A 9,069-nucleotide genomic window follows, 5' to 3' on the forward strand; every position below is an offset into this window, starting at 1 on the left:
TTCAAAAGTGTATCTATAGGAATGGGACACCCCACTCTTTTCTGGGAACTGAGCCACTTGGCAACAGAGACCCTGCCTCAAATTCTTGCTTGTTTACAGGTAAAAGAGGTTTGAGGACACAGCATCTATCTTTCTTTAAGGAGCAGGACCATGAGTCTACCTCTCAGCCCAGGTTTGATGGTAACTATTTTATACACAACCTTATTTTGCTTTGAGCCTGTGAAAAATACTAATTCATCTAGATTTTTCCTAAACTCAACCCTTCCCTGAAACCCATAGTAGTTACATCTCTGGTTTTCTCTGAGGCAATCTAAGGTTTCACTGACGTGCAGTTCCCTTGCCGAAGCAAGATCACCCGACCATTGATGGATAAAGGCGTCCCTAGGCTTAATCTCCAGGATGAACATAGCCACAAAGAAGTCACCCTTAGACCAAGTCAATGGAAAAAACAGTAGATACAATCATAGGAATTCCTGATGGGAACACTCAGAACAATGTCCTCAGGCAACCATGCTGATGCCACTTACTTCTTTGGGTAGTTGTCCCCAGGGACTCATGGGTGATACATTTCAGTGATTTTCAGATTTCTGGTCAATTTTTCATTCTCATCTAATAGAGCCTTCCCAAATGCATTGGGATCTGGGAACGGCAAAAAGTATATAGAAAAAAATGCTACTATCCAAAGGAAATCAAAATGCTAACTCAAAAAGATATCGGCACCTCCATGTTCATTGCGATGTTATTCACTGTAGCCTACATATGGAAACAACCTTAATGGCCATCAAAGGATGGACGGATAAAGAAGATGTGGTATATGTACAAAATGGCATAAGTCTTAAGTGAAGGCAATCTTGCCATTTGTAACAACATAGAAGGACCTTGAGAATATCACTCTAAGTGAAATTAGTCACACAAAGAATGAAAAATATCACATCATCTGTCTTATATGTGGAATCTAAAACAAAAAAAATAAATAAAAAATTGAAGTCATAGATGACAGAGAACAGATTGATGGTTACCAGAGGAGGCAAGAGGGAGAAATGGTTCAAGCGGGTCAAAAGGCACAACTTTGAGTGATAAAATAAATAAGTCACAGGGAAGTAATGTGCAGCATGATGACTGTAGCTAACAATACTGACTTGCATACTTGAAAGTTGCTAAGATAGTAGGTCTTGAATGTTCTCATTACAAGAACAAAAAATTGTAACTGTGTGGTGATGGATGTTAACCAGACTTATTATGGTGATTATTGGACAACATATTCTAACATCCAATGATTATGTTCTACAACTGAAACTAAGAAATTTATGTCAATTATATCAATAAAAAATGATATTGGTGGGTCTCTGGAGTTGGAAATATTGCAGGGAGCTTCACCCTATCTATGGATGAACTTGTAAATGAAAAAGTATTACTTTTATAACAATAATTTTAACCTGTAAGAGTTGGGAATGATATCAAAGATAAAAAGGGTGGAAACCACTAACTTGCCTCAACTTACTTTAATTCTTTACCAAAGTGTCGTATTTCTTTAAGAATGCTTAATCAAAAAAATAAAGAGACATAACAACCTAACTCAGTGTGTGAATCTAGACTGAAAATGAAGTAGGAATAAAATCAACAGCTATAAAGCACATTCATGGAACAACTGGGGAAATGTCAATATTGACGAGATACTAAATGATGTTAAGGAATTTTTGTCATTTTTTAATGTATGTCAACGGTATAGTGATTTATGTGGGAATTTTTCTTTATCCTTAAGAGATGTATGCTGAGATAATTAGGGTGAAATGCCATGAAATTTCCCCCTTTCTTGAGAAGGTGAAAGCAATATAGCAAATTAAAATGTATATTTTTAAAAAGCAAATTGAAAGTATATATTTTTAAAAAGAGTTCAATTTAGGCAAAGCATATATAGTACCGCCTGTGTATCCTGTGATGTGGAACCCTGGGTATAGAGGGCCAACTAAGGGACTCAAGCATCCATGGATTTTGGTAACAGTGGAGGGTTCTGGAATCAATGCCCCATGGATACTGACAGACAACTGTTTAGGTTTTCTTTCACTTTCAGTTTCTCCCTATGCTTACTTCCCCTGAAAGAAACAGCTTAAGGGTCAGGATTGATCAACATGCTGCTCAATGCAACCTACTTATCACACAAAGAAAAAAGGTACAACAAGGGACATCACCTACTGGTCATCACACCTGGGACCTTAGCTTGGATCTCCCTTAGAACTTCCACAGCAGCCTGGCCTAGCCCTCAACTTCACACCCCATCAGAAACTTCCTCCTGTGAAAAGTCATCACTGGTCTTTTAGAAACATCTCTGCCCCGTTGCCAACCATGGATCCCGAAAACACGACATTTTAACTGAAGAGATAAAGTGGACTGTGACTCATTCTACTTCTCTCTCCAGTGTCATATTATAGCATTCATCAAACTGACCCTGTAATATAGGTTTCTTCCTATAAAGTCTGTAAGGAACTAAACATGTTATCTATAGATAATTATAATGAATACAAACAGATGTTTGTCTCTCTGAAACATCACTTAAAGCTAAAGAGGAAGAAACTACTATTAATACAATTTATTTCACCTCATAAATCCCTCCCTCTGAGCACTGGTCAAAGGGCCCTGTCCATTCCCTATGACCACTGTCTGTATTGCTGGGTCTCAGAGCAATAGTGAGGGTCTCAGCGACACCAGGAGACCTCGCACAAGCCTGAAGCTCTGTGGGCACCTTCACAACTGGGACCCACCAACAGCAGGGAAAGAGTTTGGGGGACTTAGAGTCCACTCAGTTCTCCACCACAAGATCCTGATGGCAAGGTAGATCCTTGGCTTTGACAGCTCTGAAAAGCAATTAACCCCCGGCTCTCCAAGCATGGACGATATGTAGCTGAGTATTGCCTGAGCTACTGAGTAAACTGAGGCTACAAGCATTGTCCTTGCTTTGTGATTCATAGACTAAGGAGATGTGTCTAGCCACAACTTCATCCTCCCATTCTTTCTCTGATGAAGAGAAATGGAGCCCCATCTGTCTCATCATCTGTCACATTGTGATGATGGTAAATTTCAGGAGACTTTTCACATGAAAGTTACCATCTCGTGATAACCTGGGGAGGGTCAGGCCCACCATGCCCATCTTCCCTTAGCGCCCAAAGCCCTCCTTGTGCTTGAGAAACCATGACTGCCTCTAGGCACGCTGGGTTTGAGAAAGCCATCCTTCATGCCCAGGAGCTCAATATGTCCTGGGGTGACGGAATTAGATGAAATAGTTCCTACTTTGGCCTGAGACTATCCCCAGACTCAGGAAGAACAAAATTGGCAGACTAAAAGTTCTACGGGGCAGGCAAATAAGCACCGGGAAGTCTGTTCCCACATGAAGACAGACTTGGCCCGTCATCCCATCATGCCCCACCTGAAATGAACAAGACAGGAAAAAGTTTCTAGCTTCAAAGGCACAGGAGGTTTTTCTGTGATTTTCCTTGTCATAATTTGCATAAAGATGACCACATGTGCTTTGTGCTCTAAAGGCAGTCCCATGACCCAGCAGATAAGATGTTCAGTTTAATCCCTGTCATTATCAAAGTCACAGCCAATAATAAATTTAGCCAATAAACTGGAACCTTTACAAGGTGCAAAGCTCAGCTTCCTCTCCATTGTCAAATTGCTGTTACGCTCACCAGCCATCAACATAAGGATCCTATATCTCCTCCCTGCATTCTTCTTTGTCTTCCTGTTGCCTGTTCCATCTAAGGTGGGCCAGGGGAACAGAGGGCTGAACAAATGGAAAGAACAAGAGGGAGTCTCTCTTTCCTTCTCTCTCTCTACTTCCGTCTTTCTTCTTCTCTCCCTCTCCCTCCTCTCTCTTCTACACACATTCTTAGGCCAAATAGATTGTATGGGTTGCTTATGAGAACCAGTCACCATGTCTTTCAATATGGAAAGACTTTAAGAACCTTACTGCACAGTTCGTGACCTTGTTTCAGCCAATCTGAAGGACCAGACAGCTTGTAAACCTCCTCTTCTTGCTGCTCTTCTTGCTAAAACTGCTGCATAACAGAGGACATCTTTGTTAGGTGACTTTTCTTTTTTCATAAAAGCAACAAATTTGATTCTGTCCAAGGACAGAATTGCAGAATGTCACTTTATAAATCTTTGTATTAATGAGTGGAGTCTCTGGGTAATGGAGAATCCCAGAAAATAAAAAAGCCATACTGCTCTTTGGGATCTGCCTTTGTGGAACACCCTTGTCCCTCTGTCTTTGCAGCTCTGAGGTCCTTGAGGACACACCCCTGAGATCCCTACTCTCAATTCACAGCTGAGAGAAAGTCTGTCCAAAGAAGTGTTTAAAGTTGTATGACTAAATTTTATTTTATCCTTGCATTTAAGAAAATGGAATAAAAGGGATGAGGGAAGGAGAGAAGAAGGGAGAGACAAAGAGAGGATGGAGAGTTGGAGGGAGAGAGAAAATGTGAGGCTGGTACCTGAGATAGCTTTTAGTTAGAAACTATATTGAAAAACTTTCATTTTATCAATTTTGTTTATAGCTATATGCCAACACTTAGAATAGTAACAGGGAGGGAGGGAAGGAGCAGGGAAATGAGTCAGGATGGCAGGAATACTATGAAGGTGAGAACACAGAAATGTCAGAAGGAAGCAATGAAGGAGGAGTTAATAAGGTTTGAGACTGTCTATGTAAATAATCCATAGTTAATCCATTAATTAAAATTGGAGTGAGTTTATTAAGAGCTAAATCTGAGGACTAGCCAAGAGCCTTCCTTCCCAAGGAAAGAAAGGCATCAAAGAATTCAAGCGTATGGAGTGGTCATATACCAACTTGGTACAAAGAGCATATATCACATATGACAAGAATGTCCCATTTACAATTGTCACGAGATGCTTAGCACAGCAGGCTGGTGGTCAGCAGGTCAGTGGTCACAAGGTGAGCACAGCAGGTCTGTAATTAATTCTTAGTTTCCAGGAAGAGATGTTTATCCTTAAATAAATGCTGGTATGATGGAAAGTTACATTCTTATCTGCAAGGGTATAATTCTTGTTTTGGAGACACAGTAAATATTTAAAGCAGATATACAATGCATGCTCAACAGGCCACAGCAGGCCCTTTTGGAAAACAATGTCAGGCTGAGTTAGCTTTAAACCAAATGTCTTCTTCATATTATCCAAATATCCTATTGCTTTTCATTTATTCATCATTTTCCCCCTTTTGATCTATAATCTTTCAATAGAAAGCACTCATGATCAAAATATTGTCCTTCAAAACTAGGGTGGCTGTTGCCTGCCTTGGGTCCATCACACCCCTCAATGCTAGGCTTTTATCTCATTGATTTTCCCAGTTATCCACACTGGCGGGGGGGGGGGGGGGGGAATAGAGGTCTATATTAACAGAAGAAGCATTTCACAGTTTGCATAATTTTAGTTTGTTGCACAAACATTGCACATGTGCTTTTACAATGTCATGCTCACATTGTTTACAGTTATAAATGATTCGTTTAAGGCATTCACCTGCTTTTGCATGTGATTTAGAAGATGCACTTAAAATATTTAAGGCCATTCTATTTTGGAGTATAGTTTTTTTTATTAAAATCATTTTAGTGTTCAATTAGATTATCCCTGCTTCATCATCGTTAAGGGCTTGTTGAGTAAATTTAGTCGGGGCTTCCATATGTGAAATGACATCTTCTAGCACTAAAGAAGAAACAAATATAGCTGCTAGGTGGCCTACCAGTGGAAAGAAAAGGATTGGCAGCTGGTGTTGGCACAGTTTAAATCCTTCCCTGCATCCAAGCAAAGCTCAGGGTGCAGTGTTTTAGCCATCCAGGCAGTAGCCACGGCCAGAGATTTGTTCCACATAACCATTGGGTTCCATTAGGAGCCACCTGATAAATGCCTGGCCTTTGAGACCAGTCTGTCCCAAATCAATCACTTTCTTTGACTATAATAGTATTCTGAAAATCTTAAATGGAACAATTATAAAATAGGTATATAGTTTAAGCATTACAAAAGTTTTAATGAGGAGATGTAAGGTTGGGAATACAGAAACCTTGGGACAGCTGTTTACAACAGATGCTGTCTTCTTCTCATCCTGGTTTGAAGATATTTGCATTGGTCAGATGAAATCAGCGCTCAGAAATAGGAACCGAAACCCACTCAGGTGGAGAAACTTTTCTTCTGTTTTAAATGAAAAATGTGAATCCATGAGTCTACACCTTTTGATTCTGCAGCACATGAATCGGTTAAAAGTAGCTGGTACGGTCCTTTCCAACAGGACTGCAGAGAGCCTTTTATTTGATAGATCTATAAATAAGTTCTCCAGGTTATAGTCCATGATCCTTAAGGTCTCTGTCTCCCAGGAGCTCACTGTGAAAAGAATCAGCTACCAACCTCTCATTTCTAGCAAGTGTCTCAATGGGACCTTGACAATAATTAAGATTCTCCTTTAGGCCAAGTTGGTTCATACCTTCGTTTCGTTCATCTAATTGCATAAGCGTCCAGTTATTATCTCAAAAGGGAACATGCAATGTTTCCCAAAAGATATAGATCTCAGATTGAAGAGCACTAGCAGAGAAGCTGTTGGCCAGGAGACATTAAATTTTTCTGAAAGCTTTGCCAATTGAGTTTTGATTGTGCCCTTAGTTAAAATGTATTATTGGCCAAATGTCACAAATAGAGTTAATTATTTGTCTAGTGAAATGAGTTCCGTGGTCATTGTATAACTTGGTAGGGATTACTCAAACAGGAATTATCCTTTTCAATAATAATTTACCTAAAGTCATTACTCTTCTGCAAGGAAAACCTTCAACCCAATCTGAGAACAGATTATTACAAGATATATTTATATCCTTGAGACGGCGGCATTTGGACAAAGTCCAATGGCCATACCTCACAAGGTCTCTTAGGAAGGGTAGAGTGGCCTTGTGAGTCATAAAGTAGTGTCCATAGATTATATTTTGGGCATATAGCATGCATATAGGCTTTATGAGCCACTGTAGGAGAAAGTTTCCAAAAGTATTGTTTTCCTCCTTTTGTTGCCACCTTTATTTCTTTTCTTCCATGGTGATTTCTTGAGTCTATAGAAAGAAATCTTTTACTCAATTAGCAGAGTTAATAGAAAGTAGTAAGCATTCTTGAGGTTGGACAGCCTATCCAGCTTGATAATGTCCTTGCTTATCTTTTAAAGAAGACCCGTTTGTAAACCAATTAAATAATAGAATGCAGCTGTGGCCTTTTCCTCTTAGGATGTTGGAAGCAAGGTAGCAGGGTAAAACAGTGAATAATATTTACCCATGCAATATAACCTAAGAAGGTTTATCATCATTTACTTGACAATGCTTCCCATGCAATTTAGCATACCAAACAAGCCTTATTAGTATCAGCCACTTTATAGGAAGAGAGAAAATATTTCTTTGAGAAGTCCCAGGGGCCCTCTGAAAATTCTCAGAGAAGTTTTTCTTTTCTTTTTCTTTTAAGTCCAAAATAAGCCTTCATTTAGGATCTGAATTTTGGGGAATTTGTCAAAAATACCAAAAGGTTTTAAAACACGTGGTCAAACAAGATCAAGAGGTTGCTGATCTTGCCACTGTGAAACACGTGTTGCTGTGAAACAATGTTTAGTTATCCATTCAATTAAAGTGATATCAGAAAGTCAAAAAACCTTGAGAGAGACCTCAATCTTTCTGAACATAGGAAATTACTTTAATAAAACACATATTTTCTGTTTTTTAGGTAGACACTCAAAATTAGGAAAAAACTTTTATAAACTCTTTAGCAAGAGCAGACTAAAAGTTTAAGAAAATTATCCCTTTTAAGAGAGAAAGCCAAATTCTAATTTTTGGACTAGCTTGTCTCTGATATTAAAACTTACTAAATTAAATTTATTTTAATCTTAGCCAACTTGACTAGGTACAAAATTTCTCAGGGCTTTACTTCCATTAACCTGTAACTTTCTTTTTATATTCAAAATTTGCCCCATGTCTTCCTTATTCCCTTCTAGTACTTTAGGACAAATTTATCTTTCTTAACAAAACAAACAAAAATGTTTCCTTTCTTTATACCTTCTTTACTGAAAATATACATTTTACTCTCTTTGAATACAAAGATGCTTTCCTTGTTGACTTTTAGTAGTTTTAATCACATATATTAATTAAAATTTTTAACCCTTAGAGACATTAACTTTTAGTGAAAACTAAAAAGTAAGTAGTTACAAACTGTTTTTTACATTAGCATTCTGTGGCTTGGCTAATTTATAAATACCTTTTATAATTTCTACAAACATGCTACTTCTTAGCACAATCTTTCAAAGAAATACATGTTTCCTAATAGACTCAAAATCTTTCAGTTTCTCTGTAATAAAAAGCCAAAAATAGATAAAATTCAGTATTTTAGTAATTAACATCTGATATTTTCTCTTTCATGGAAATGATCTAGATACTCAATACATTTCATTTATTTTTTCAATGCATTTTATTATTTAATTCAATTAGCGAAACTACGGTTTCAGGTTAGGAAAATGTTTTGAAATTATTTTAAGTACATACACAATAACACATAATTTTTGTTAAAAATATTCAACTAAAACTCTTATATTATTCATATCTATTTTGTTACTTGTTCCCAATAATTATTTAGATTGCCAACAAAACTTCATGAGACATTAGGCAAAATTAGCCATCATTTTAAGCTATCATTTTTGCTGACCAGTTTTGTAATAGAGATAACATCAACTAATTTGACCAAATGTAGAATGAGGTCACCTGTCTGCATCATATCCAATGCTGATCATTCTAGGGACAAGCCTATTGCAATCAAACCAGCAAATTTCAGTAAGCTCTCATTTACCAAAGATAATTTCATATCACATCATCTTGAAAGACATTTAGGTTAGTTGCTATTACGTTTAGAAATAATTTATGTAAAAGCTCACTTTAAGGCAATTAAATAGAGCTCTTTAGAAACTGTACTATCAGGAGGTAAGATATCACACATACATAATATACATAGAGACTCCACAGATGTTTCAAATTCACTGCCATGAATCAGGTACAG

This window comes from Equus asinus, chromosome 27 (assembly GCF_041296235.1).
Source record: "Equus asinus isolate D_3611 breed Donkey chromosome 27, EquAss-T2T_v2, whole genome shotgun sequence".
In the NCBI taxonomy this organism is placed as follows: domain Eukaryota; kingdom Metazoa; phylum Chordata; class Mammalia; order Perissodactyla; family Equidae; genus Equus; species Equus asinus.